Source organism: Phoca vitulina, unplaced genomic scaffold (genome assembly GCF_004348235.1).
Source record: "Phoca vitulina isolate PV1807 unplaced genomic scaffold, GSC_HSeal_1.0 scaffold42, whole genome shotgun sequence".
Classification (NCBI taxonomy): Eukaryota; Metazoa; Chordata; class Mammalia; order Carnivora; family Phocidae; genus Phoca; species Phoca vitulina.
The window spans coordinates 1188121-1214904 of NW_022589745.1; the positions used below are offsets into that span (position 1 = coordinate 1188121).

At 44.0% G+C, this 26784-nt stretch overlaps 1 protein-coding gene across 13 annotated transcripts in view; it reads right to left on the reverse strand.

Annotated features, from left to right (window-relative positions):
- Positions 1-26784, reverse strand: part of MYT1L (myelin transcription factor 1 like) — a 418649-nt gene that overhangs the window by 169408 nt on the left and 222457 nt on the right. For 12 of the 13 annotated variants that reach the window (XM_032430012.1, XM_032430004.1, XM_032430005.1 and 9 more), the window contains one exon: positions 8152-8293. The gene's annotated coding sequence lies outside the window, so the exon portion shown is untranslated. Of the gene's footprint in view, positions 1-2864; positions 2964-8151; positions 8294-26784 lie in introns of all 13 variants that reach the window. The other variant, XM_032430011.1, reaches the window with a different exon arrangement.

The following is a 26784-nucleotide window of genomic DNA, read 5'->3' on the forward strand; positions in this document are numbered from 1 at the left end:
CCCTCTCCAGATAAGACCTGCTTTCTTGCCACAGCGCCTCCTGCTGGCGGACATCGTGTCTCTACTACTCTCACAGTTTGCTGAATTGTCAGGACCTCCGGACACCTTCTCCTTCCAGGAGCCTGGCCTGTCTCTGAGTTTGGCATGGACATTACCCGGCGCACCCTTTTCCCATGACTGCACCCCTGTCCACTTGGAACCTTTCGCAGAGCCCCCCCAAGCCCTGTGGGAGTTCGTCAGATCCCCCAGCTCGGCTGTCTGGCATCTCTTAGGGATCCTTCGCAGGTTCTGCACGGGGGCTCACACACAGTCTCTCCATGAACACTCGGTGGATATAAAAGTAGATGACTTTAAAGCGGAACATGCATGTACACGGGACAGCGTTCTTCCTCCCCATGTGGTCTAATGCCTTCCTCTGTGGGACCTCGTGCCTCCCTCCCCTGACGTTCGATACACTGACAAGCGTATGACTCTGTGTATAAACATGCTTTCAGATACACTCGTGGTACCCCCGTGCACTCAGTTTTGCACCCTGCAATTTTTCATTTCACAATACATGTTGGGCTAAGTTCATATCAGCTCCTTCATTTAAAAAATTAATTCATACTGTTCTATTGTATAAATACAACGTAATTTATTTAATCAGACTTCTGGGGATGAACAGCTAACTTGCTTCCAAAATCCAGTCTTACAAATAAGTCCACAATGTGCGTCATAAAAATATCCAACTCTCCTAAATGCTCGCAATGTGACACATGCCACTTAATTAATTCAGGCCTCACCACAACCCCCCCAGGTTCGCGTCCGGTTCCTGACATACAGAAGAGGGAGCCGAGACCTGCAGAGCCACAGAGCTGGTCCAGGTCCTGGAGCCGGTTGAGGGGCCCTGCAGAGGCTGTGCTCACTTGCTGCAGCTTTATGAACACGTCACGCGTGTGACTTCCCTCCACTGAGTCTCTAGAAGCACAGTCGCTGGTGTGAAGGGCACACCCCTTCCAAGCTCAGTGAGACAGTGATACTGTGAATGACTGTTTGCAGGCCGTACTCCCCAGTACCGCTGTGTGATCACTGCTGCCCAGTAGGGACGCGGCGCAGCAACATCATAACTCTGCCGTGAATTTACGGCGTTAATGAGGTCGAGCATCTTTCCCACGATGAAAGCTGCTTATGTCTTCTCTGAAATATCTTCCCATACCTGTGGTTCTTTTTCACCTAATATTTTTTGTTAAATCCGGCATGCAAACAAGTCACTGCCCACCTGTTTCTGCTGTATTCCAATGGGTTGTTTCCTGTTTATTTGTTTTGTTTATTAAGGCAACACTGACAGAATGCATGCACTCAAATTTCCATATTTTAAAAGTGAGTTTGCTGAGGGAAGGTTTATTCATTTAACTTCTATATTATCTCGTAACACCCCTTTCACGACTGCAATGTGTCATTCATTATGCTTTAGCAAATATCGACTAATTTCCAACCATGAATTTTACACTGGATGTAAATTGCTCATGAAGCCTACCAGTGAGTTACGGGCTGACATGACTCCTATCCTGGCCAAATCAGAATATGTCTACAAGGCTAGTGAAGATGCACATGGGAGGATAATTGTATTTCTTCCCAAAAAGAAAAAAAGAAAAAGAAAAAGCACCTCCAGCGGCCACGCTAGAACCTCCCATGGAACGTGGCCACGTGGCAAGTCCCCTCTGGGAGTTAGCAGACGGACTCCACCTCATTAAGTACAGGCCGTTGACTGTATAAGAGTTGGGATAGTGACTCATTACAAGTTTCCATCATTTGGAGGGAAATTTAAAAGCTCAACACACTACTTCTTTGTGATAACAAAAATTTAGCTGATTACATATAGAAGGAACTATTGATGTTAGCAGACAAGAGTTTTAATTATAAAAAGTTTAGATGGGAGATGTTACTAGTTCTTCAAGCAGAATGTGCTTCTCCAAACATATTAACGATAGATCTTTATAAATAAATGGTGCACAATGTTTGTGTCAAACAAAAATGAAGACCACAGAAAAGGACATAAAGTATTATTAAGGAAGAGATATAAAAGTAGTAAACCAAGTTGGTATTTAACTTAAACCACCACCACAAAATCTCCCACCAAGGCTCCAGGACACGCATTGCTTACCAGACACAGAGTTTCAGTGGATAATTATAGTTTTAGTTTCCACAGGGTTTTGCAAAGGGCCCTGCTGAGAGGTGTGGTTCTCTAATGTAAACTGCGGAGTGTGTCGGACCTCTGACTGTCAGCTCCTAAGGCATGGGCTACTCACAAAGTCAAATACTGTGCGCATGGCACCTGTTCCAGAGGTGTTTCTGCTTCTGGGTTTTTTTGAGAAATTTGTGATGCACAGTCAATTATTCAAAACAATTGGTACTGGTGATCTCAGGGACAGTGTTAGCATATTCCACTATTGACCTTTTGAGGTCAGGAACTGGTGGAGCAGCCGAGGTTGCCCTGATGGAATGCTGTGCTCTCCTGACATCGTTGGGTTGGGAAAGCTCCCTAGTCTACTCCCAGGGTAAAAAGCAGGAAAGGGCTTTCAAACTCTGAAGCTCAAGTGTGGAAAAATCAAGTCACCCCAAGGCGTCATGGACCTGTGGGGCCTTGAGGCACCGTTGGTACCTCCCAATCTCACACACAATGGGCGAGGAGTGCGTGCACACGGAAGGTGGCCCACATGTCTGACCTCCCTTCACGGCCCCGGGGCCCTCCAGCGCAGAGAGAAGCTCCAGTCTGGTGATCACCCGTCCCCCTAGGTGGACGCGGGCTGTCTGAAGCCCTTTGTGATGCCTGGCTGCCCCTAGATCTGAGTCCCTCAGTGATCTGCGGTCCCACATGACCTTACCTACTTCCCAACTTCGCTTCAATCAAAACGCCCACTGACTGAAGGTGATTGTTCTCTGCTGGGAAGAAAGAAACTTCATGATTCGCAGTTTCTGTCACACTGTGGGGCAGGAAAGCAGGTATTAGCGGTTTGCATCCTACTTTCCAAGAGAGTAGTGGTCCCTGACCTTGATACAAGTCATGAGAAAAGCAAATTTCTTCTGCTTCCTAAACTAAATTCCAGAAAAATCAAAGCTCGAGCACCTTCATTTATTTTTTCGCTATCCGGAAGATTTCATGACCTCACATTTAACAAATATTGTTAAAATGGAGAGTAGCAGAAGTCATGAGAATTACCTCAGCAATATGAATGAATCACTATGAAAACAATCGGAAGAATGTCATGAGTTAGAGATGATCCTAAGAAAGCATGACTCAGATTACGTGGTTGTTTTCTGGAGAAGCGTGTCAGACGGTGGTGAATTGTGAGTTATATTAACAGTGTCCTGCCAGTGGGGCAAAACAGAGACATTGAGTGGCAACCCAGCCCTTCTGCAAATTCTTGGTGTGTATGCTAATATATGCCCATAGTGCACTATGTATACAAACAGATAATATATTGCAACTACATGCGGAAATAGACACAAGAATGAAAATGTGTAATGTGTGCATAGGCTTCGGGGGCAGGACAGAGACAGTTCCCAGTAAAGAAGGCTGGCTGGAAAGTTAAAATACACACCTACCCAGCTTTGGATCCTATCTGTGGCACTTACTAACTGAACTCCTCTGCACCTTAGTTTCCTCTAATATAAATGATGGGTAGGAATAGTAACAATTTCACAGCCTGTCCTGAGGACTGAGGGGGGGATGCTGAGTAGCACTTTGAGAGCCAGCTTGCACAGAGTGGATACTTAGTAAATATTTAGCGTCATGTCATCAAGTGCACTTTACATTGTTTTCAGGTAAACCATCTTCTTTGATTTAACCCTTTATCCTTATTCTACAGAAAAAGGATTTGACACGATTTGCCCAAAGGCATACAAATGGTTATTGGCAGTGCTGGGACGAAACCTAATGGTATTTGTTAGTTGTTTTAAAGAAATTCATTTGAATGGGTCAAAGAACACAGATTTATAAAGTTCGAACTATTTCAGCAGATTCCTCCTTCTGGACTCACAATACGCTTTTCTTTTAAAATAGTCGCCATTCAGAACACAATTCAGGACATTTTTTGGGAAACAGATATTGATTTTATTTTAAGTAAAGTCTTTAGCATGGAAATTGGATGCAGAGTGTGATTTTCTCTTTGGGCTCTGGCTCAGAGGAAATTGGATTTCCTAGAGCAGCAGCTGCAGAGACAGCACAGGTGTCCGCGGCTCAGCAATCACAGTGGCTAATTGGGACACACTGGGACAAAAAAATTGCCCTGAATCTGAATCTTGTTCTATGGCACTTTTATTTTTCCCATAAGAGCAAGCCCCAAAGTCCTTCTTCCCTGGGGACGCTAAAGGAGGCTAGCTGCCTGGACAGGAAATACGGCACGGGGAGGACAGTGGTAGAATCCCAGGTAAGGAAGAACGGTCGCTGCTTAGCAAGGGCGGTCGGTACCAGGGGCCCTTCCCCCGGAGTATTTCTGACTTTGAGTTGTAATCTAAAGAGTAGGATCAACAAAAGAACAATCCCGAGAATCTACAGTTCAAACGGCTGCACAGCATCAGCTAAACTAGAATCTGGACGGTTGAGTCCAGTAATGTTGGTGCTGAAGGTAGGAAGAGTGGTGGGCAGATGAGAGACAGCGGTGACCAGTCTCTAGGGTTGAGAGCAGGTAGACAGAACCTTAGGGTGGACCACACTATTCCCTCCATCTGAAGGGGAAAGGAGAGACATAACACCCTCTCTCTGTGGACCGCAGAAATCATACAGCACACAGACTTGTTTTATGAGCACCAAACCCGAGTCACCAGGAACGAAGCCCTTTGTCCTAATACGTTGCTGGACAGGCCAAGCCACAGGAATCTGTGCCTTGATCCCATCTCTGAGCTTTGTATTTTCCCCTATGAGTAAACTCACTCCTATATTTATCCATTTATTGGGCTAACCTTTGAAGACCCAGGTCTGGGGTCACCTCCTCTACAAAGACATCCTTGGCCTCCTGAATCAGAGTTAAAGTCTCTCCTGCGCCTCCTAAATCACCTCATCTAGACCTCTGTTGACTCGATGGGAAGTGACCGAGTGCCTCACGGGGGCTGGGGCGTGTGCTCGGCTCTGGAGTAGAGAAGGAAACGAGGCACACATTTGGCTCTGAGGAAGGGCCGTCGGGTCTGGTCTCACAGACCTTACCAAGCCTTATGTTTGTTCAGTTTCTGAACTCTTCGAGGACAATGGTCATGTTTCATTCATTTTTATACCTCCAGAGACTACAGGAATTCCCAACATAAATTAAGTACTCAACAGAGTTAAAAATGGGCAACTGATGAGAAAACTGATTCACACCCATTTGTTCCTTGGTACCTGTGACAGGAAAGTGTATTTTAAATGAAGCCTTCTGAGTAATTTCTTTGTCATATCCTATTTTAATGCTGACTTCTCAGTATTTTCATTCAGTTTGAAAACAGGCTTGGATTAAACCCTGAAGTGTAAAGGCTACTTGGAATTAGTGATTTGTGTTAAATCTGGATTTCTTACCAAAATTCCCTTCTATTCCGTTGTAGGTCAGGTACCGTCTTGGCCACTTAATCATGCCATCCTAGGACGGTCACCTACGATCTCTAATCTTCCCTTCACTGGCCTTTAAAATGGGAAGATTCATCACTTCGACTGTGGAGTTTGGGAGGAATTCAGGCCTTGCCCAGTGCTGATGCTCAGCTGGGGCTCAGTCCTTGAGAGATGTCATTATATCAAAACTGACACACGGGGTGAAAGTGACACCAAGTCATACAGTACCTCCCCCGTCATTAATATCGACGTGGTCTGGGGCGATGCCGCACAATATCTAAGTTTCTGTGTCTTTTATGGTCTTATTATGAACAAAGAACTACTGAATGCCAGATACGCTTACCCTCGATGGCCAATTATGTGGAAATTTCTGTGACATCGATGGCTCTCTACTATGAAATAACGGCTGAAGAATAAAAGCCTTCAAAATGTTGTGTTTCAATAAATTAAACAGAATTGTATCTTCATCCTCAGTGAAAATTTTAGAAAACTTTGTGTTTAACATTCTTATATAATTGCTCATTGCTCACCTGACCAGCCTCCAAAAAACCAATAATAAAACCTGAATTTTTTTTCAAATTTGGAAAAAAGAATTTTTTAAGGCAATGTTACATGCCTAAGTGGGATACGGAAATTCACTGCTATAAAGTACGAAAACCCCTACTTCTGTCTGATTAAGGAACTCAGCCATGTGATCTACAGATTCAGTGCAATCCCTATCAAAATCCCAATATCCTTTTTTGTAGGAATAGCAGGGTCCACCCTAAAATTCATATGGAATCTGAAGGGACTCCCAAATAGCCAAACAATCTTGAAAAAGAAGAACAAATCCAAGGTTTCATAATTTTTGATTTCAAAACTTGCTACAAAACTACAGTAACCAAATCCGATGCTGGCAAAAAGACAGACACTTAGAAATAGAAATGAATAGAGAGCCCAGAAATAACTCCTCCCATATATGGCTAAATGATTTGACAAGGGAGCCAAGACCACTCAATGGGGAGAGGACGGTCTTTTCAACAAATGGTGCTGGGACAACTGGTATCCACACACGAAAGAGCGAAGTTGACCTCTAACTTACAGCACACACAAAAATTAACTCAAAACGGAACACAGGCCTAAACAGAAGAACTAAAGCTACAAAATTGTTAGAAGAATATATAGAGAAGAACCTTTATGACATTGGATTGTGCGCTGATTTCTCAGCAATGACCCAAGAGCACAGGGGACAGAAGGGACATACGAATGATCACTGAGCACATGAGAAGGTGCTCAACATCCCTAATCATCAGAGAAATGGAAATGAAAACCACAGTGAGGTACCACTTCCCATCCATCACGATGGCTACTATTAAACAAACAAAAACCCCAGAAAACAGAAAATAACAGGTGTTGGGGAGGATGTAGAGCAATGGGGCTCCTGTGCCCTGTGGGTGGGAATGTAAAATGGTGCAGCTGGTGTGGAAACCAGTAGGATGGTTTCTCAGAAAATTAAAAATAGAACTACCATATGATCCGGCAAACTCCACTTCTGGGTATCTACCCAGGAGAACTGAGAGCAGGGACTCAGATCCTTGCACATCCTTCTTAGTGGATTATTCACAATGGCCAAAAGATGGAAGCAACCTACGTATCCTTCTATAGATGAACAGACAACAAATTGTGGTCTATCCGGACAATGGAATATTACTCAGCCTTAAAAAGGAAGGAAGTTCTGACACCTGCTACACCATGGATGGACCTCGAGGACATTGTGCTCTGTGGAATAGGCCAGACATGAAAAGACAAATGCTGGACAATTCCACTTGAATGAAGTGCCGGCAATAGTCAAATTCACAGGGATGCGAAGTGGCTGGCGGGCATCCGGGGTGGGGGAAGGGCTGGGGAGCGATGCTCAACGGACATCGAGTTCCAGTTGGGGAGATGAGAGCATTCTGGAGATGGGTATGCGGACGGCTACACAGCTGTGGGAATGTATTTAATGCCTCTGAACTGTATACTTAAAAATGGATGAAATGGTATCTTTTATGTTATTTGTATTTTACCACAATTTTAAAAAATGCTTAAAAAGGAAATTTAGCCATAACCTAAAGTTTTGCAAGGAGCATGGCTCTCAAGGTCCACAGTGGCACCCAAGGAGTTTTATCAACTAGGATCAACAGCAAACTATAAAGGCCGTGGGCAGCGCAACTTAGGCCCTAATTAAAGACGTGCTTAATTTATTTAAAGATAAAATGTCCCCGAACAGAACTAACAGTGGAAATACAGATCTGATTTTAAAGAGCTTCACACCAAGGAGTTTCTGTACACCTGCCAAAGGGTGAACAGACCTATTAATGTGGCTATGAAATTATTCTGGGGATAATGTTATAGCTGAATAATAGAAGACTACTGGAGTCTATGTTTAGTAATAGATTATAAATTCTGACTTTATATTGAGCTTGTTTATTAAAATTAAGGGACACTGTGGTCTTTATTTAAAAAAATCTTGCATTTAAAACCTATCTTTATGCTTTTTCGAAGCAAGATTTTTCAAGGTAAACATATAAAACATTTGTCTGCACGTAAAGCCTAAAATACGACAGAACTGTTACCTTTATGCGGCTCCTTGGACAGCCATACGTCTGTGGGGCCGACCAGAACTTCCTTGACCGGATGTTGTTGATAGTTTCAGAGACACAAACAGTTGATTGGGCTTGATAACTACATTTTTTCCCCCTTCCAGATGTAGTCACTCTAGGGAAGAATAAAAAGGCAGAGGAATGAGGTTAACATATACAATAAAAGAAAAGTTCTGCGTAAAAAGGGATGTGGTTCTCGGGGCGGTTTGCTTGCTTTTGATGCACTTGAAGCGAGGGGGTGAGACCAGGCCAAACGCGCAGGCAGAACACGCCGCGGGCCAGGACGGTGGACGTGACCACCTGCTGCCGCGACCAGCTAATTCCTGATAAATGATTCACAATAGAAAAGTCCCTTAGAAAACCAAATTACAGTTTGTGATGTGAAAATGACACAAAACCGTAAGCAAATTCTTATAAAATTCAGTGTGAGAGTTGTTTTGTGATTGTGTCTGCAAAGTACGGAGACGGTATGGATGGTTTAGGGGCTAATTGCAGAAGCACGTATGCTATGTCTGAGTGTGCCCGCAGCTCATGTCATCGGCCGACTGCCACGTGTGTGTTTATGTTTGCCCTTTTCCAAAAGACCTACATAAGCGGCAGTCCTTCCACAGAAAAGATCTTACAAGAGCATGATATTTGCTAATTAAAAAAGAAAACAAAATGCAATTTTAAGTAATAATTTAAATTTTGTATTTGCTATAACTATAAAGCTACACCCAAATATAGTGTTTATATGGGCTTTATGCCCAATCTATGGTCAGTATTTATAGTTACTCTGAATAAGTTCTGAGATGCTGCTTACTAAACTGGCTAAGAATGGGTTGGATGGTATTCAGTAGAGTGGTTTTATGAAAATGCATGTTTTTTCTCACAAATGAACAATGCCAAATAGACAAATTTAAATAAATCTTATAAATGAACCAACATAAAGCAAACCAATTAGGTGGTTGAAAATGCATGAATAGGATAGGACATTAATGACCAAAGTCACTCCATCCGATGTATTGCTAGCACTTTGTTTAAAAATCACATTTTGATAAAATATCATTAAATTAATTTACACAATGTCCTACTCTTCTGGGGATCCCAGAAATTCACCTATATCACTTTAAGCATCTCCTGTTCTACCATCACTTTGGGGACCCCTCAGGTTCATTGAAGGTCACAGGGAGAGAGACCTGGAGAGCATCGTGTCTAGAGAAGTCTGAGGGCACATACATCCGAAAACAGTTGGGACAAGGACAGGTTTTTCCCTAAAGTGATAGGCGTCTACAAAATAGAGTTTTGTGGACAAAGGGACGGGTTTTATTTGGCGCGCGTTGCATTCTCCATGAACACATTCACGAATCAGGGCGTTGAAATTCCTTCTGTTTTCTCACATGGAACTCCACCCACCCTGCCCCCAACTTTCCTCTGAGGTATCCTGCAGGTGCCACCCCTCCGTCCTCCCATCCCCGCTGGACGGGGCAGCCGGCGCCTTTCCTGGTCCCCTGGGCTCACACAGCACCAGACACCCACCCCGTTCGGAAGAGAGACGCCCCGGCTGTTTGTGTTCTCCACTGAGTCCTCACCAGACGTGGATTAAAAAGTCGCTGGTGAATGGATTATCGGCTAAACACCCTTGAAGGGTATTTGAAGCTTCTTACTAAATGAATATAAATATTCCGATTTAAGACAACTGGTACGTAAAACAGAAATTTCTTCTTAAAAAGAGAATTTAGAAAATAGAATGGAGTGAGCTGAAATGCCTGTTCTTTGCACAGCAGACCTTTCACTATATAAGAACTCCCAGAACGATCCACTAATGAGTGACTTCCCTTAGTGACATGATCTTATAGGGCATCACCTTTTCCCAATTATTCAGGGGCAGTAGGAAGGATTATGTACCTACGGCTCCTGCCGCTCAGTTTCCTGTCACATATGCTGCTTGTGATCATTTATAATGGAATTCCCAGGATGAGCTCTTAAGTGGAGGGTTTAGCAGACAGCTTAGGTGCAAAACACGAGTAACGCCAGCCAGGTGGGGCTCTCCAGACACTCAGCCGCACTATGTCCTCAACAGAGCTGTGCTGGCCGTTTCCCCTCATCCACTGTCCCTCACTTGAGAATATATGGGGCTTTCTTCATGGCATTTGTCATTATGTGAAATTATACATTTTTCTTTGTTCTTGTTCTGAGATAATTGCAGATTCACATGCTGCTGGAAGAAATAACGTACAGATCCCCCGCACGCTTAACCTGCGTCCTCCAACGACAGCATCCTGCAAACTGTAAGACGTGACCACAAGCAGGACATTGTGGCTGATTCATCCCACTGGTCTCGGTCAGAATGCCCAGGTGTACTGTCCTCACTAGTGTGTGTGTGTGTGTGTGTGTGCACGCACACGTGTCCCGCACCGCAGCCAAGACACCACACCCCTCCCCCAAGGGTCCCTCCTGCTGCCCTTTAGAATTACACCCACTTCCACCTGCAACCCTCATCTGTCATGTCAAGAACGTCTATGACCTTTAGCGATTGGCTTTTTTCACTCAGCCTAATTCTCTGGAACCTCATCCAGGCTGTTAGGGTATCAGCAGGGCCCATGGTATGGACGGGCCAGTGCCCAGCCGTTCACCAGCTGAAGGACGTCAGGGCTGTTTGCAATCTTGGGCTACCATGAATGCAGCTGCTGTAAACCCTTGCGTACACACTTTTGTGCGAATACAAATTCCCACTTCCCTGGGATGAATGCTCAGAGGACAACTGCTGGGTCCTGTGGTAATTGCATGTTTAGTTTTATTTTTTAAAGAAACTGCCCACGTGTTTTCCATGATAGCTCGGCCATTTTACATTCCCACAGTCGATGTGTGAGGATCCCACCTCTCTGCCTCCTCATCAAATTTGCTGTTGTCACTCCTTTTTCCTCCTTTTTCTTCCAGCCATTCTGACAGGTGTGTGGTGGTCTCACTGTGGCTTCGGTCTGCGTTTCCCTGATGGCTGACGATGCTGAATGTCTTCTTATTGGCTGTCTGTGTATCTTCTCGGTGCAATGTCTGTTCATTTCTGACCATGTCTTTCACCCACTTTCTAACTAGATTTTTTAATGTTGAATTTGAGAGTTCACTGAATATTCTAGATACTAGTCCTTTGTTGAATATGTGGTTTTCAAATACTTTCCCCAATCTGTTGCTTGTCACCTCATTGTCCTGACGGGATATCTTGTAGAGCAGAAGCGTCCATCTTAAGGAAGTCCAAGTAACCAATTTCCCCTAATGGATCATATGTTCATTTCTTCACACATTTATTGTCTGTCTTCTCCTGCTGCAAAATGACACTCCACATGGCAGAGACTTTGCTATCCACTCATGTCCCAAAAGTCTAGAACTGTGCCTGCACACAGACATACATGGAATGAACTGAAAAAACAAACGGAAACTAGGTAGGAGTTGCTTTAAGTAAGTTCTTTCTCTAACACTGGGAAATAGTAATAGTAAATAATATCATATGTATATTCTGCAAACCACCCTCAAGCACATTCTTACCATGGGATGTTCGTAAGCTCCTGCAGGGAAGACAGGTCAGAGGTTGTTCTGCTGTCTCAGCGATCACAGAGATTGTTGAAGGCACGTGGTCTATAAAGCCCGAGTTCGTTTTCCCGCAGGAAGTTGCCCTGCAGTGTTCCCGTAACATTAATGTGACCACAGATGAAGAGGAGGCACTCGCTCGTACAGAGGTAACAGAACTATAGAAATTACAACCTCCGAGGGAAATATGAATTAAAACCCGGACGAGCTTCATCACGAGCTCTATGCACACATGGACAATCGTGCTGCCGCTGGAGTTCGAGGGCAGTGGGGATCCGCCTAATCTTAGTGGGAGAGCCGCTCTGCTCAGATGGGAGCTGTCCTGCACTTGGGAGCCACCCCGCTGCTCTGAACCTGAGACACGCAGAACCCGGCTTCTCACAGTGAGCTGGGCTCTGGAAGGGGATGAAATGGCCTTTTACATAATTGCTTTGTTGCTCCCAGTGGACTTCTCATGAAAGCACCCCATATCATGTCCCACGCACCCAAGGCCAGCCATGTCACGGGCACCCACAGTAAATCACCCACAGTAAATCACCCCAAACGGTCTTACTTCCAGTTCGTGTAAATGGGGAGAACCTTCTAGAGCCACCAGCTCCCTGCTCAGTGCTGGAGGCACTTAATTCCTGCTCAGGGTGCAAATTGTGGGCTATGGATGCCACAGAGGCTCCCCAGCAGATGCCCCACACCAGAAAGAACCCGGTCTGCTGCTCATCAGGGGCACTTCTGGGTTGATGACACACATCTACTGAAAAGTCTCTTTCTCAGAATTCCTAATAATTCTTTCTTCTTAGGCTCTTCTCCCTTCAGAATCATAGTTAAAAAAAGAAAAAGAAAACAGCTCGAGTGCACAGAAAGTAACATTGTTCTTTAGGTGAATATTGATAAGCTCATGATTCTCACTGGAAATATGGTGAATTATGCAGAAAGAATTCTCCAGAAAGTTTTGGAGGCTGTAGTCCATCTCAGATTGGGAGTTTCTCTTGATCCCCACAGAGCTTAGTGCGTGAGCTGTATTGTAGACCTGCTCCCTACCCCCAGCTCCACCGTTCCGCCGGTGAGGGCTGGGACCCCAGTCTGTCGGGCTCCACACCCAGACTGGACGGGGCAGAAGGCACGTACAGGGCAGATTTTGCCGCAGTGAATGACTGAAGTCAACGACGGACCAGCCCAACAGCCATCCACCCACCACTGCAGGGCCGCCCGCAGCGCCAGGCACAGGGGTGGGGAAGGATGTGGCTTTCGGAACGACTCCCAGGCTGGGCTTCAGCTGGGGCCTGCGGCTTCCCTTTCTCAGAGAGCCAGATCATTTCCACATTTTAACAACATCTGTGGTTAATAAGTGATTTTAAGTGAAAGCTTAGTTTGAGATCAGTGCATTAGTAATGGTTGTATTACAAAATTTATGGTAACTTTATCATTTCTAAACTTTATTATTGATATTTACAATATAAGGAAAAAAACAATTTGACTTTCCGCATTTAACAAGGGTACGTACTGTTAATGTACTTTACATTAGTGATGTAGTAAATAAAAAGCATTAATTGTCTCCAAATTCAAGAAGGATTATTTCATGTTTGGTTTTCAGATGATTATAATATAATATTATATATTTTATATAATTATATATTATTAATATAGCATGTACTATATTTTAATTGCATTATATATTTATTTATACATATTTATGTAAAATTACAGTTATTACATAACAATTGTAATAGTATAAACTAAATGATGGATTGAAATCTAATAATGTATCTTGTCATGAAGAATAGACATAAATAACCTTCTGTATGAAAATTTTGTATTTTGGGCTAAAGAAGACCAGGCCTTTTTATTTTCCTTCCTCCTTTTCTGTTTTGCTCTTTTAAACATGTTTCCGTATGATGAGGAAGAAGAACACGTTCCAGACTAATATTTGTAAATGCCTCTCCGTACGTGGCATATTATATCCCAACTTATCTTTATTCTCATGACATTAAAAAGCTGCTTTGTATATAATTTGCACTCTATATTATTTTTCTTTTCTTTTTTTTTTTTTAAAGATTTTATTTATTTATTTGACAGAGAGAGACACAGTGAGAGAGGGAACACAAGCAGGGGGAGGGGGAGAGGGAGAAGCAGGCTTCCCATGGAGCAGGGAGCCCAACGTGGGGCTCGATCCCAGGACCCTGGGATCATGACCTGAGTAGAAGGCAGACGCTCAATGACTGAGCCACCCAGGCACCCCTATTTTTCTTTTTAATATTTTCAAAAATCATAAATAACGATCTGCAATACAAGAATCTGATCACATGACTGTAACTTACAGAGGTGGTATAGATCATTCTGAGGCAAATGTGCTCTTTGCTAATTTGTATTTTACTATCAGCGTTCTTATGCTTCTTGTTTTTGCTAATGGCTCGTCATGAGTATGTGGCTTAAATAGTATGTGGTTCTGCGTTAAAGAACATTCAGCACTGCACACTGGCCATGGGAGCCACCTGGCTGTGGGGGGAACAGCGGAGTGACAGGCCCTGGGCTTGTGCGTGACCCCTGGGGACCTCCAGTGACCTCCAGGAACCACATGAATTAGAATCCCATTTAGAGCCCATCCAAGTGGTTCTGTTGGTAACAAAAAATATCTTCATTTTACTGGTTTTAAATACAGACATTGAAACAGCTGTGTTTAGTGCCTTTGTTAGCCCAGACCCCCTGCTACAACCTTGAAAACCCCGGGGAATTTGTCAGCGACAGAGGACAGGCTGTTGTCAAGGCACGAGCGTTTGTCAGTTACGACGAGCCAGCAGGGAGGGTAGCGGCCGCGGGAGAGGGGCGCCCCAGAGAGAAGGCACGCGACCACCCAGCCGCGTGCACGCCCTCCCCCTGCTGGCCCAGCAGACCGGGCGTCTGGGATCTGGGACGCACTCCTGGATGGCTTCCGGAACCCCCACACTGTCCGTGGTCCGGCAGGCTGCAGTTATCAGTGACCGTGCTGAACAGCAGGAGCCATCGAGTTTTTAAAAGTTTGGTAAATGTTCTCATCAAAGTCAGCATGGGGGTCAGGTAGCTGTATAGGGCTTGTTATGAAAACCGGGCACCCCAAATACCAGCCCTTTCTCTTCCCAGCTCCCTAGAGGGAAAGACTCTCGATTCCTGCAGCCTTTCCTTCTGCTGTCTACCTCTAGATCCCTGAACGTGGAAGCGTCTGTCCTCGAGCACAACTTCCCATGGAAAGCCGTTCACTCCCCACCACAAGAACAGGACGACGCCAGGATGCTTCTGGGCCACTGCGGCTCGCACGCTTTCTGCCCCCAGTGTAGTTACGTTATCGGGCATTGCGTGAGAGTGTTAGGCACGGTTCTGTTGTCACGACCGAGGCACACTGTTGACAGCGGAGCTGTAGGCCACACGGTCTCAGCAGTGGGTGACCGTGTGCGCGCACGCCCACCTGCCTAGGCGCTCACTGCGGCTTGCGACCAGACCCTCCCAGTTACGTGGCTCCTCCTATGACAGCGCGCACATTGGACGTCAGTCTGGTGCACTGCGGGAGGTCCCAGGGCAGCACGCTCCCCCCGGCGAGGCCCACTGTGGGGCCCCCGAGGAGCTCGGGACCCCTGTCCTCCACCCCCAGCCCACCACCCCTCCCTGGTAACCCGTCTCCTACATACTGTGTTGTGTCTTCCTCTTTGTCGGATGAAGATATTATGCCATCCCTTCCTGGGGAAGATTCTTACTATTCCCATAACATTTGTCTGAGAAAACAATCTAGGTCAGAAGTAATCCCCCTCCGATGTCCAGTGGTTATACTGCATTGTCTTCCGCCTCCAAGATTCCCCGTCTGCGTCCTGCCCCAGACACTCATATGTAAATTATTACCAGGCTCTCTGTCCCCAGCAAAGGCAGCAGCGCGGGTCCATTTTCCTCCATCATGTTGGGTGCTCCGTAGACCTTCTGGGGACATTCTCTTCATTTGCTTCTCCACGGGCTCCTTCTCCCCATTTTCTCTGCTCTCTCTTGTGGAACTTGTGGCTTTCAGATGGCAGTCCACATCTCCCCACCTCCTTCCACTCCTTCATTGCTTCATCTCTCCTTCCAGCCAGGGCCCTGGGGTTCCCTTCTCTCCCTGGTGAGCTTGAATACTTACATTTCAACCCTCCTACTTTTTCACAGTGATCTCTTGGCTATTTGAATCATCTTCTCCTTTAAAAAATGTATTCTGTTCTTGTTTTGTAAATGTGCTCGTTCTCTCCTGTAACCAGGGACGGTCCTGGGGTCCCCTTTCTTTCTTGTATAGTTTCTGTCTCTTCTGACTGGCTTTTACCTTTTCCCCTTTTTGCTTGTCGGCTTGATCTGGTGCCTTTTCTATGAGAGGATTTGCTCAGACACCTGGAGCTCCTTGGCCATCGCCCAGACTTTGGGCCTCATGAGAAAGTGTCTTGGAAGCCCTGTTCACGTAGGCGATGCTTCTCGACCATGGGCTTCGGTGGAGGGCGCTGAGCGGGTTCTGTACCGGCCGGCACGGCAGGTGAGAGGCGGCCTCCGGGGCCAGACAGCCAGCCTTCGGATCCACCCCTCCCACATAGAGCTGTGCATCCCTGGCCACTTACTGAGTCTCCTCTCTCCATCGGCGTCCTCACTGGTGAAGCAGGGACCACTGAGGAGGTTATGAACTTTCAAGAACATTATAATGTCTTTGGGACTGTGCCTGTTACACAGTAAGTGCGGTAGGAGCGTGTTTTAGAGTAAGTCAGTGGGTACACAGCCACCAGGAAGAGCGCTGTGTCTTCTGAAGTGAACCTGCTGGAAGGTCAGTCGGGGAGGCTGCCGGCATCTCGATTTCCTTCAGCTCCACTCTCAACACAGCCCCCCACCCTCCTCTCAACCCTCTTTACCCTCACGGAGTAAACACTTGGTTTTCGACTGAAAAGGAAAGCTGTCTGGGTGTCCAACCAGCTCTCCAGAGCGTAGTTTAATGCCACCTCACCTCCATGGGCCCGATTCTGCCAACTCTAGACCCCGAGGGCTCCGAGAAGGTTCTCCACGCTATGCGGCGTGCTCTTTGCTGGGTTAGCATCTACTTGCTCTGGGTCTGAAAAGTTGGTTACTCTCTGTCTCTGCGTTCCAGCTTTCAATATAATGTTGGCATTGTACCGTCTTGTTCTTTGTTTTTAAGATAAACATGACTCTCCTGTCATTTGAGTGGGGTTTTGGGGGCAGCAGAAACTAGCAGGCTTAAATATCCTATCTTTAACTGAACACCCAAAGCTTTAACATCTACAATCTCTTTTAAACAAGAACTCCATCCAGAGAGGAGGAGACACCATCCAGGGAGTTTTTTACTCTTTCCTCCAAAAAAATAGTCATCCCAAACCCCATCTTTGTTTTGACTCGACTCTACATAAGATTTATGTATTAAATACTAGCCTTTGTGCCTGAAAACAATTAGTGGAATGAATTTTCTTATTTTTATCTCAACTGTCTGTTTCCTGGATGATTATCCCTCATTAATCCCCACCCTATTGCTTTTTTTAATCATATACCAGCTTTTCCTTTTCTGTCTGTCTTCCCATACGATTCAGTCCAATATCCCGTTTTCCAGACCAGATCCTGCCTGTTTGGGTTTACCCCTTTCTTGTTCTCCCGTAACACTCCCCCTGGGGGTATTATTCATCGAAAATGAATAAACTTTGGGCTTCCTCATGGATGTGGATCATGGTTTATTCATAGTTGTGTCCTTAAAACTTAGGGCAACAAGAGATAGTTTGGCTAAAATTAAGCAGTTGCAAAATTAACATCTGGGAACTAAAACAAAAACACTGACCTCATTCCCATCGGGCCTGTCCTTCTTTCTCGGCTTCCCTTCCTGTCGTGCCTCAGATGTTGTGCTGAGACACACAGGCCCTTCCCGGGTTCCTGAGCCCTGCGCAATCCCGTTGCCGTCCCCCACCTGCACTGTTTTAGGACACACTTGGAAGCAGTTGTCATGGGCTAGAGTCAGAGACAGCCAAGGCCCGGCCGGTTCTGAGCTCTGGAGCTGGGGTGGACTGCTGCCTGCATTTGGCCAGTACACGGGGCGTCCTCCATGGGCCTGGCTGGGAAAGCTCACCTCGTGTGAAGAAGGACAGACGCTGGGCCTTCTGCCCCAGGAGCCCATCTGGGGGTCTGAGGCTGCAGGAGTCAGACCAGGATCCTCTCTGCCAGGGCCGGGAGCCTGGGTGCAACAGTGCCCTCCAGCTGTGTTTCATCTCCTGGGGGTTTGGCGAGGCTTAACTGAGAGCAAATGACATGCGCTTAGCACAGTGTCTGGCCCCAAGCAGGTGCTCCTCACTGACCCAGGTGACTTCTGAATAGGTATTTGGGAAAGAGGGATGGCGGGGACTTGCAGAGTAACTTATAAGAAGTGAATTTTAATCCAGAAATTTGAATTTGAGTTTACAAGGAAGAGAAAGCATTTCAGTTTTTAGCAAAACTACCAGAAAATGGGTCTTTTCCCCAGGACACTAGCTCACATGAACTCAGCAGGCCACAGCCTGCTCATTTGTAAATTGAGGGTTTGGACAAGTACTGACTCTTCCCCGAGAAAGTTTCAGGGTTCCTTGGGGAGCTGTGTTGGAGGGGCTCAGGGTGGGCAGCGTCCCATGGGGGCCATGTTGGGGTGCTCTGTCCCCTCCCCTGACCTGTCTTGCTCAGAGGTCACGTCTCCAGTCTGCTCTGAATGCTGGGACTCTGCATACCCATCATTAATGTAGAGCTGGAGAGGGTGCTGGCCTGGCCGGCCTTCCAGAAAGAGAACTACTCACAGGAACCAAGCGCAGGGGCAGAAGGGAGGGGGCTCCCTGCGGGCCCCTCGCTGACACCCCTGCGCCGTAGACTCCATTCTTGGCTGCTTCACTCTCTGGAAATAGAACGTAAGGATGGCTCTCTTTCCATTTTTGATGATTCGCAAAATCTATGTGGTTTACTCAGCCGCCTTCTGCGCGCTGGCTTACATGCAGCTTAGAGTGTGGGACACAGACTGCATGTCTGTATTTGTCACCATCTGAGCCTCTTCCTTCCATCAGCTGTGGGCCATTTGGTGACAACACATCACGTGCTCAGAGTGGAGGGTTTCGGTCGGGAGCCGTTGTGCAAACCTGGCCTTCACTGTTTAGTTAGAACACATAAAATACTCTCCGCATTTGAATAATACACAAATATTATTACAAAAAAGCACAGTGGGTTTGTCAAGAGACAACTTCTATCGCAGGGGAGTTTAACGTATTGCGCGGGTGGTTCTTCCTCTCTTTTCCACACGATAACCCATAAGATCATGAGTAACAGATGTAACCTCGATTTCTGATAACCTTCGAAACTTTCAGGTAAAACTTTTGACAATGTGATTGAACATACAAAATATCTCATGGGATCCATGTGGACAGAGATGCAGATATTTCCTTTTCGGTAAAATAAATACATTTCAGAAGAGAAGCTTATGGGAATGTATTTTTTCCAGTTGAATAATTTTTCTCTATTACCCTTCATTAAAAAATATGAGATTGTTCTAGATTAAAATATTGGGTTGTTGGATGTAATAAAACCAAAATTAAGGAAGAAACGTTCTTCTAAAATCTCATCAAATGATGGTAATATTCAAATAAAAGTCTAACAAAAAATTCTTAACTATGAAGCTCAAAATTCAGGGCTACATACAAGGTCACAAATAATTCAAAATTGAAACATATGGCATTATTAAACCTGAACAGCCAAGCTGCCCCCACCTTGCTGTGCACATCCTCCCACAGAGGCAGCCCTTTCTAGAGCAGCCACCCTGCCTAACCTCATCACCTGCCTCAACTGTCTTGACATTTAAATGATTCATCCAGATAGCCACTCATGGCTCCTTCCCCAAAGTGAGTTCGCTGGCCTTGGTAGCCTCGCTCAGTCTCCTGCACCATTCCCCGAAGGGAGAGGAAAGCTCCCCAGACTTGTCAGGGGGCATCTTGCTCTTCTGGATGGATTCTACTCCAATGTGATTATGTGTTTATTTACCTCCTTGGAGCAGGTGACACTGTTTTTTTTTTTTTAAGGAACTTATAAAAATGCTGCTTCTTTTGAACCTTAATCATTTGTAAAGCCTTTCAAACTCTTTTAAACACACACACACACACACACACGAAATCTAGAACTCTAGTTGGAAGTTATAACCAAAAGAAGATATTAGGCACAAAAGAACAGCAAGAAAACTCAAATTCTTATGTTTTGCAAAAATGATTTATCCCTTTGTAAGACACATGTTTCTTCCTGCTTTCTTGTGTCATATCATTTTTCATACCAGTCCTTCCCTGTACATCTTCTACTTTCCGCTAAAATTACCAGTTTAAATTCTACTCATTTAATTAAGCCCATCTCAATTGCCACTTTCTCCAAAAGACCTTCTTTCAATTCCCCAAAAAAGTAATCTATAGTCCTTAACTACCAAAACACTTCTAAAACTTTTCGGGTGGCACCAGCATTGTACCAGGCTTAGATCCACACCCTATTTATCTTATAAGCTGAGTATTTGTGGTCAAAATTAGGAAAGCATAATAACATGATAATGGTAATGGGAATGCTCACAGAGCACTGACTGTCTAAGATACGACCTACGTGCTTCACAAATATCGGTCCGCAGGAGTCTTGCAACCCCAGAGGCAGGGACTTTTGGAGTCACCCCCTCATGGGACAGACTGAAGAAGGCTCTGCTACTTAGCAGCTGTGGAGTCAGGAACACATTACTTGACCTCCCCAGACCTCAGTTTCTTCATCGTTAAATGGTATTATACATAAACATTCTCTGTATTTACTGTGAGTTTAAATGAAATTTCTTTCTATTCTTGCCAAAATGCTGACCAGAAAGACACTGACTCTATGGCAAGACCCATTCCAAGAGGAGCTACAAGCATAAGATCAAGACATGAAGACAATTGGGTGGGGTGTGGAGGGGAAATTCAGAAGTGACTTGTGTGGTGTGGGGTGGCTTTTTTTGAGGGGGGAGAGCCTTCCCAGCTGTTGGAGGATAAAGGGAAACGGTCACCATTGGAGTCCTGATCTTGCCCCCCCCCCCGACCCCACTCCCACCACTGCCCCCAAAAGCAATGGCAGACACATGACAAGAGTTTAGTAAGGTGTCCATAGGCACGGTGTCACTTGGGGGAGTACCATTTGGGAAAGAATTTAAATCAGTATGAGAGAATACAAAGTATATAATAAATTTAACAAAAGATGTGTAATACCTCTACAGGGAAAATCATAAAACTTTATTAAGAGGTGCCAAAGAAGATTTAAGCCAACAGGGAAATAAATCACATCATGATTAGGAAGACTTAATATTGTGATGATGTCAATTCTCCCCCAAATTAATGGATGATGCCCTTTCAAACAAAATACCGAGAGGATTTTGTAAGAAACCTGATATCTGAAGGGAACAGTCATGGGCCAAGAATACCTAAGACACTTGTGAAGAAGAACATGAGGGAGGAGAAAATTGCTAGCAGGACTTCAGGACTTACTCTGAAGCTCTGGTAATTAAGTCTGTGTGGTATTGACAAGATATAGCAAATTAACCTATAAAATAGACCGTTGCATGCTGTATGATAGAATTTTGGAACAGAGATGGCAAAGGGTGGGGGGTGGGGAAGAGGCATTCTTCAATACAGGAAGCTGGAAAAATGATTATCTCATGACGAAAGATTAACTTGGGCTCTTACATCTTCCGAGAACTCAACATGGATTAAGGGGTTAAATATTAAAAACAAAAAAACCTTAAGACTTTCTTTAGAAAATATAGATGAATAGATTCTCAGATCTTAGAGTAAGAAAAAATTTAAGACACAGAAAGCATTGATGATAAAAGAAAAGCTGGTTGAACTGGACTATAGGAAATGAGGAAATTTTCTTATCAGAACTCAGCTTAAAGAAAATGGGAAGTCAAGCTACAAACTGGAACAGATACTCTTGATCTGCATAAAGAAAGTATAAAGAACTAGAAATGAGTAAGAGAAGCATGTTCACTTCAATAGAGGATTGGGCAGGAAATATCAACAAGCATTTCACCAGAGGAAACATGTCCATCATAAATATGTGAAGAGATTGTTCATAATTATTCATCAGAGAAATGCAAAATAAGCTATGAAGAGCTACTGTTCTACCATTGGGTTGCATTTTTTTTTTTTAAGTCTGACACTTCCAAGTGTTAGATAGAATTGACATCTTCCTAGGGATTTAGTTTTATATCAAGAGAGAAGTACCAGAGAATGCCCAAACATGAAAAGATCTTAGAAATCACCTGGTCTGTTGAATTTTATGCTGTGGTCTCTGATGTCCCAATGGTGTGGAGATATTTCAGAAGCCACTACAATCTAGTTCCCTCCTTGGTTCCAGGAAAGAATTCACTAAAAGCGAATAACCAACCTTTCCTTGATATTTTAACATTAACCAAAATTCTGAAGTGTGAGCATTTGTATCTTCAGTAAATAGAAATTTAATGGATTATTCACTTTGTAAATAAACATATTCTTGAGCAATTTACCTTAAGGTAAATATCTGAAAGATAGCAATATTTCCTATCACCTATAATACCACAAAGTCAAATGAAAATAATCTCAAAATGAATGTTATTTTCATTTCTAAAATTACTTGGTTAAAAGGAACACACATCTTTGGAAAAAAAGATGAATGCCAACTAACAAAATACTTGACCAAACAATAATGCAGAGCAGACAAGATTATAATTTCTGAGTGGAATATAGTGGACTTAGAAGTCAGCAAGCTACTTCAATCTTTATGTTTTCTGACACACTGCAACTCAAAATCAGGCAACTTTGTTTTTGGCTACTTAGACCTTTGCCTACCCACCTCTCACTTTTCTCTTCCCCCACAAAATCTGTGTGCTTTATGGAAGGAAGGTCTTCATCTGGGGCCTCGACAAGGAGAGAATGTGAGAAGTCAGCAGTAGTGAATTGGATGAGGAGCTGCATTTATCAAGAAAAGTGGCTCAGCCAGAGGATGTTTCTAATTTGGGGACAAGTTTTAGGTGGTGATTTCAAATCATTTCCCTAGTCTGAATCTTACACAAATGTGTGTCTATATAGTTGCTGAACAAAGCCAGAGCTGTATTTTGCCTCCCAAACAAAATCCAGGTTCTAAGAAAAACCTCAGTAAATAAATAGCCTTTAATTTAAAATATGAAATCTCTAGACATTGTGTGGGTAAAATCTGTAGTGTTCTGTGGAATTCATCACCTTGAATGAGCAGAGAAAAACCTGCAACAACATATTCCAAGGGTACATGGGACCCCCTTCAAGGCTCATGGACCTGGGACAAGTCTAGACTCAAGTTCCAGCTGATTTAAAAAATCAAGTAGATGAATTTCAGGAACAACTCTTTGATGCTATCCCTGACAGCTCTTGTTTTCTTGACTCCTTTTCTGATGTTATTTTCATGTGGAAAGATGTTCCTAAAATATTACTAAACTGGCCAAATGTATCACCTCCTAAAGATTATGATTTGCATTTTACGGTCCAACACTAAAATTGGTTTTTGTTTTGGAGACCAATAACTGTGCCTTTTTTTGCCTGTTTTGATGATTTGCCTGTGTGTGTGTGTGTGTGTGTGTGTGTGTGTGTGTGTGTGTGAAAGACAGAGAAAGAGAATGAGAGGGAGTAACACTCAACTATTCCCACCTGTCCTTGGTAATTAGGAAGAACAGATTTCCCTCTCTGAATTTAAAACCTGTCTTAAACTTCTTTGATGCTGCTCCATTTTTACTACCTTTCAAGAGCAGTAAAGAAATGCTATTTTGAATAAGAGAGATTTGACCTTAACAGTAAATTCATCATTCTTACCTGCTCTTCCCAAAAGAGAAGTTCATATTCCCTTTTAAGGTAATCCCTGCATTTTTTTATTTCCCCATCAGTCTGTCTATCCATCCACCCATCCATCCATCCATCCATCCGTCCATCTAACCATTCATCCATCCATCATCCATCCATCCATCCAACCATCCATCCATCCATCCATCCAACCATTCATCCATCAATCATCCATCCATCCATCCATCCATCCATTCATCCAACCACCCATCTACCCATCCATCCATCCATCCATCCATCCATCCATCTATCCATCCATCCACCCTCCTACACACCTCTCTGTCTAAACTTTTCATGTTTTTGGCCCCACTCCATGTATGGAGGCACTGTGCTGGTTAAGAGCACTAAGAACTGATTAAGTCCAGTCTTGCTCCTCAATTTGCTCACAGTCATACTGGGGAGTAAGTACCTGAAGTGATGAAAGAATAGAAGAAATTCCAAGAGAAATCTGCTAGATATCAAAATATTTTCTTTTTCCTGCAGTCTTTTTTTGGGGTGTGATATCAACCAATTCACTTTACCCTGGAGAGCAAGATAAAGAACTGGGAGCTGGACACACCTGCATATCTGTTGTTTCAACCATACTATGCACATTCTGAAATACCTCTCTCAGATCTGAAGTATGGAGACAGCCACACATCAGTTATAATAATTCATTAACTTGGAAGTAGGAAATCAATGACATATTCATTTTAAGAAAAGGAAAACACGATGAATAGAATGAGCCCTGGATACATTAGTTTCATCTAGTTGATTATTTGGGTGTCCTTGGTGAAGTCATTTAACACCTATGAATATCCATGTGTGGTTAATGTCTATAATTATACTTTATCTGCATTCCTAATTCCTAATGAATTATTTTGAAGATCAAATGAGACAAAAAATGATGAAAACACTTTAGAAAGTATAAGGTGATACTAATACAATGTAGGAATGATTAATACTAGTAGTGATGTTAATAATAGTGCCGGTGGGAGAAGAAGACAAAAATAAAAAAGAGTGGTACTTTAAAACCAGTGTACAGATAAATCCTGATCCTCCAGTGGCTTTCTGATTTATGCCATGGAAATAAAAATGTTAATATGTAGTAAAACCTCACAAATCCTGACTAATTGGGGGAAAGCCAATTTGAATTTCTGAAAGGTTTTAAAAGAAATGTAGCTCTATTACTTTAAAATGCATATAGTAATAGGAGCTACTGGTTAATAAAATGCTATGCAGATCTCCATTTATAATTTGATTAGGATCATGTTTAATCATCATCAATTCATTAATTCAGTCAAATATCTACCAAATATTTGAGTGCTGTATTTCAGGCCAAACACTGGGGATAAACAGAGAAAGGAGGTATTGGCCCTGTACTCAACAAGTTCACTGTGTAGAGTGTGGTACTGACAAGCTCATGGGTCATCACTATAGAGTATCACAAGTATTTTTACAATGTAGGGAGGCTTAGGATGCTCTGGGCTCACTTAGGAAGGACATATTTCTCAGTTTGGGGAGTGAGGGAAGACTTCTCATAGAAAGTGGCATCTGTATTGAGACCTAAGAGGTAAATCGGAGTAAGTTATAAAAGGCGACAGAGGAAGGTATTTGAAATTTGTCCTAATGAAAGTCAGACCATGAAAGATTTTCAAGTATGCATCCCAGATAATAGAATTTGCCCTTTGGCTGGAACGTGAAGAATTGATAGGGAGGTATGAGTCTGGGGGATGCGGGTCTAATTAGGAGGTGACCTCACTTTGGGTACAGGCAGCAAGGACAGATTTACAAAGATCAGGACCACCAGGGATTCACAGGTTGGAAGGAGAAAAGGATTTTGGTTTTGTAGAGTTTGATTTTGAGATAAATTTGGGGCTTCTAGGGGGAGACTTTTAGCAGGAAGATGGATGTAAAGAATTGCAAATATAGATTTAACACTGGGTTTCATGTCAGACCATCGGTTGCTGTGTTCCTTGACATGAAAGAAGTTTGTCTTCCTTTGGAAGATTAGCACAATTATCCAAATGACACATTCTTTGAAATCTGCACTATGCTGGTCCCATGGTAGCACTTGGTGATTTCTCCTTTTATGCGGCTTCTTCCACCCACCCCTTAAAAACTGTTGTTCTCTGAGGTTCTGTTGCCTTTTTAATGCTTCTCCTCATTGTCCCTGGGCAATAGTACTACTTCTCAGGGTTTTCTCTGCCACCTATGTGGAAATCTCCAAGTATGTCCTGAGCACTTCATTGATTTTATATTTGTGAATCCAAATGTCTAAAATGGTCTACTGGAATGTCTCCCAGGTTCACCATGTTCAAGACTGAGCTAACTGCTGCCCTTTTGCTCTTTCCAGTGAGGGTCCTCATCATGTCCTCAATTCTGCAAAGAATGAATCCATGAAGCATTGCAGGGTCTTTCTCCTCCCTTACTCTCTTGCTCTAAAAGAGCCCACTGTTTCTTTTCCACCTCCTGCCTCAGACCAGGCTCATTTTTTCTCCACTAGATGAGCAAATGCCATCTGACTGCTTACCCACCCTCTGTGTCTCCTCCACAAAGTCACCACAGCTGTAGTCAAGCTCCTCCTCTGTAAACTCCTTCTCTGGGCCCCCGCTGGTGACAGAAATCAATCAATCAACCACTCACTTACTCCACACTCCTTGACCCATCCTCCAAGTTTCCCCATGTATGACTGTAGCCACTTTTGTGCAGCCCCTCCCTGTCTTGCTAGTGATTCTAGCCTGTGTGCAGGCCCTGTGCACTCCAAGCTGGTATGTGTTTCTGTTCCCGGGCTCGTGTCCTTCTTCCTCCCAGAATGTCCCTTCTTTCTCTCTTTATCTAAGTCATCCTTCAATGCTTAGTCTAAGCCACTCCATTGAAGGGAAGCCTTCCTTTGACTCTCTCTATTCCTAGTGGGCTGAGGGCAGGCCCATTCTGTGCTCCCCTGTCTCTATCCATATTATGTGCCAGATGCACACCTGCCACTGGAATTACCTATCTCTCCCACAAAACACTTGATATCCTGACATCATGGTAGCTTCGTATCCTCCAAGCAAGTCACAGGACTGATGAAAGGTCATTCAGTGAATGTTCATTAAACTATGTTCTGTGGAAAGGCTTGGTTAGCAATGAAAATGGAATACATAATTTTTTAAAATAATTTCATTTGTTCTGTGGGTGAGTGGAAAAC